Below are 4,257 nucleotides of genomic sequence, written 5' to 3' on the forward strand. Positions count from 1 at the left end.
TTTAAGACAAAAGGCTACATACACTCACTGAAAAGTCCCAGGGCTTTGCAAGGCTGGATTGCCCATGTCACTGCGGGGGGGTGGGGCGGGTCACTGTCATTGCCCATGTCACTGTATATTGAACCCAGGTGTGCTTAACCTCTGAGCTACATCCATAACCCTTTTTATTATTTATTTTTGAGACAGGGTCTCACTAAGTTACCTAGGGCCTTGAGTCTGGCTTTGTTCTTGTGATTCTCCTACCTCAGTCTCCTAAACTGCTGGGATTACAAGTGTAAGAGAGTGTGTGCGGGGGCAGGTATCTGAGCCACTGTAGCACTGGATTGTGCTTTGTTTTGGTTTTGGTGCTAGGGGTGGCACCCAGGGCCTCATCATGCTAGGTGAGTGCTGTTCCACTGGGCTACACTCCCCGGTCCAGTGGAAGTTCTTCTGGAACTACCAGCTTTATCTTGACTTGCCACAATACAACATACAGCACTGTACACCCAATGAAGATGAACAGTTTCAGTCATTAATAAACAGCATACTTCTAAGTGGCTCTGGACACTGCGTACATTAAATTGTGGTAACTTAATACAGAAACAAACACTAATGTTGTAAAAATCTTACATAATCAGGGGTGGGTAGGCAGGTCATTTTAATCTTTTAAATCTCACAGTTCTACGAAAAAGCTTCAACATATGAACTCATTAGATTCTAATAAAATGAAGTAGAAAAGCGTGATTATGAGTTAGTATTCGGATATGAGCATTCTTATTTCAAAAAAGTGGTTGTTTCCTTGATCCTAAAATAAGATTGGCCCCTGGGATGTTTCTACTTTTCCACTAATTTCAACCCTATGTATGTGTAAGTGCAATACACATATGCATGCTTGTAGGCAATTAAGCACTTCATTTGAAAATTAAATAAGTTAAGGATAAAGAGTGTTGGAATTTGAAATTTTGGTTTTTATTTCTAATGTACTAGTTTACTTGCTGAGCTTACACTGTTAGGGCACTAAATATTATGGGTCACATTTTTTGTGAAAAATATAGGAAAAACTTTTTCCACTGATTTTTATAACCATTCTTGCATCATCTCAAAGAGAGATGGCAAAGATCTGCCGAACTGTATGTCCCCCTTGATCATGATGAAATCTCAGTTGCACTCTAATTTCAAAAAAATTTTCCAAAGCTGATAATCATGTATTTTCTTAAAGTTCAGAGATGAAATTATGGCTCTAAACACCAAAATTGCAACATTAACATCCCTATTAATTATTTAATAGTATAAGTGTCCCATTACACAGGTAGGGAAACTGAGACACAGATACTTTTTTTTAAAAAAAAAGTTGTCTAAGGTTAGACAGGGAAGCCAAGATCATACAGTTAGGACTGTAGAGGGAGCATGAGTTTGAACTTTGCTTGGGATGTTACATTTAACTCACCTGTCCTGTTTACATCACACCCATCTTGTCCAACCTCTGGCAAACCCTTTAAAGAATCCACTTGAAAGATGCCATTTGCCATCCAGCTTCTCTGATCATGTGGGAAAAAAAAAAAAAAAAACTAGCCAGTTTATATATCGACAACAAAACGAATCCTGCTAGGTGTGGTGTTTCTTGAGTACCTATAACCCTAGCTACTTGGAAGGAAGCAGAAGGATCAAGTTCAAGGTCAGTCTTAGCAACTTAGTGAGACAAGACCTTGTCTCAAAATAAAAAGGACCGGGGATTTAGCTCAGTGGTAGAGAGCTCCTGGCTTCAATCCCCAGTACTGCAGGAAGAAACAAACACAAAAGAGAATGCCACATATCATATTGTATACAATTAGCAAGTTTCAATTATAGTACTTTGGTGCTCTTTTCAGGAAAAAAAACCTCAAAACTTATAAAGGTAACTATTAGCACTTAAAATTTTATATTGTAGCAGGAAAGTTAGAATCATCAGATCAGGTGTAATCACTTAACTTCTTGACTGACTTCATGCCTTAGGAATACATTTGTCCCTCCAAGCTTATGCTCCAATTCTGCAGGGTGTTTTCCAGTGAGACAGCTGCACAGTGACTGTTCTTTTTAAAACATCCCAGACCAGGTCCATTTCTCAAGTTATAATATTGTGCTTTTTCACTTTCCATTTTTTAAAGTTTATTTCTTGTTGTACAGAGGAAACCAATACTTCTACTACTGACAGTTACACAGCATTGCTTTGCTCCTTGGCACTCTGAAAGATGATTGGATTCTTGTTTATTGGTACTAAAATCTTCTCTTGTGGTTACCTTCATTCCCATGAAGCTTGGCTATCCAACTGGTGGTGAAGCTTCTCTAAAGTGTATCTCTTCTGCCTTGAGCAGTTTTATTTTGGGTGGGATGGTATTGCCTCTCACAATTGAATCCTCCATAGGAGCTATTATTTGGTCTTTAGAGTTATCTGACAATATCCCCCATTTTTTTTTTTTTGCAACACTAAGTTGTCTTAACCTCATGTTTGACTTGAAGTTTCTTTCTACATCAGTTTTTATGCAGTATCTCCACCTGTGGAAGTCCATGGTTCCCTACGTAACAAAGACCAGCAGGTGTAGAAGATTCTGGAACAGTGTCAACCAAATCTGAATCCACAGATGCTTCCATGGCCAACTGTTTACTGTATAAATCATTTGGTTTGCAAAATAGACGTACTCAAAGATACAGAAAGCCACTGGGTTTCCTTCAGGCCTTGAAATCAAGAGTTCAGACATCATGTCTGGATATTTCCACAATTTCTCCAGACGAGACTGCATAGTAATATCTTATAATCATTGATTAAAAGCTGCAAGACTCTGGGGACACCACCTGTCCTTCTGTTTCTGATGTTTTTGTTCTTCCCTCTTTGTCATTTATATCAGAAACTGGAATAAGATGAGCAATGCACAGAGGACAGCTTCCATAATGATCTCACATTGCGAAAATAACATCTCTGTGCATTATTACAAGCAGGCAGCATGCTTGGGTGCTTCCTTCATTAAATTTTTATCTCGCTACCCAGTCTGGGCTGTCATCTTGTTCCTGAAGAGTGTCTACACCATCATATAAGTTCTGTCACCATCAGAATGTGTTGACAGATCAACGCGGTGACGCAGGGGCTTCATCCTTAATGGTACAGTGCTTACCAATTCGCTTTTATGGGCCAGGAGCTGGTAAGTTTCAACAACAAAGGGCTGGCAATTCTCGAATTTGCAGTTTCCTGCAATGGTGCACCTCATGCGTTCATTTCCAAGATTTGAGCCATGGAATTTCTTTAAATTGTTTTCAGCAAAAATGTGGTTTACAAGACCCATTCCTTTGCAAAGTAAAAGTAAGAGTATATCTTGGATGAAAACAGAGGCTGGTTCTACTAGTAACAAAAGCATCTCTGCTCCGGTCTTCCAAATTTGATAGCACAGCTCATTTTGTTTCTCCATGTTTCCGATGGCTTGAATATTGTGCGGTTTGTATGTTGGCACTGAAGTCACATCACTGGTCATGATGCCAGCACTTTCCTGACCTAGTTCTGAAGCTGAAAGTCCAAGGTTGGGTGGCTCCATGGAGCCTCATGGCGGAAGGAGTCCTGCTGGGGCTATATGGGAGGAGGAGAGAGACCATGGTGAGGGGGGATGGCAGAGCGGCAGAGGTGGCTTCAGGAGGCTGGTGTTTGTTGATTTCTTTGAGTTAAGAAATCCTAGAGGCTACAGAAATTTTGATTTGCTTCCAGAGCACAGAGTGGAGTCACAGAACTTTAAAGTTCTTTGAACTTCCAGAGCGGTTAGGTCAAGCAGCCTCATAGAGATGCATTCAGGATTTCTGCTCTCAGTCTCTTCCTCTCAGAAAATGAGTGTATTCTGTCAGTGTCTGTATTAGTCTTTTCCTTAGGTCAACTAATCTTAAAAATCCACACACATGGGGCTGGGGTTGTGGCTCAGTGGTAGAGCACTTGCCTTGCATGTGTGAGGCACTGGGTTCGATCCTCAGCACCACATAAAAATAAATAAAGATATTGCATACATCTACAACCTAAAAAAAAAATTGAAAAAAATTTCACACACATTTAGGAATAATGATCAACACCTCCTACCTGTATCACCACTGGCCCACACAGGCCAGCTGCCCATCACCATTCCATCCTTTTCTTTCACATACACTCTCCTACCTACTACATATCTGTGCAGATTGGAAGGTCTCAGATCTTCATGTGACCCCAGAGGGATAGAAAAGAATGTAACTATGTATCCTAGCTCTCACACTGTGTCAGAAGAGGGACTGTGA

General features: G+C 40.3%; 1 pseudogene; it reads right to left on the minus strand.

The window, feature by feature from the left end:
- Nucleotides 1-1,938: 1,938 nt before the first annotated feature.
- Nucleotides 1,939-3,539, minus strand: LOC114103730 (amidophosphoribosyltransferase-like; annotated as a pseudogene).
- Nucleotides 3,540-4,257: the final 718 nt, after the last annotated feature.

This window comes from Marmota flaviventris, chromosome 10 (genome assembly GCF_047511675.1).
Source record: "Marmota flaviventris isolate mMarFla1 chromosome 10, mMarFla1.hap1, whole genome shotgun sequence".
Taxonomy (NCBI): Eukaryota; Metazoa; Chordata; class Mammalia; order Rodentia; family Sciuridae; genus Marmota; species Marmota flaviventris.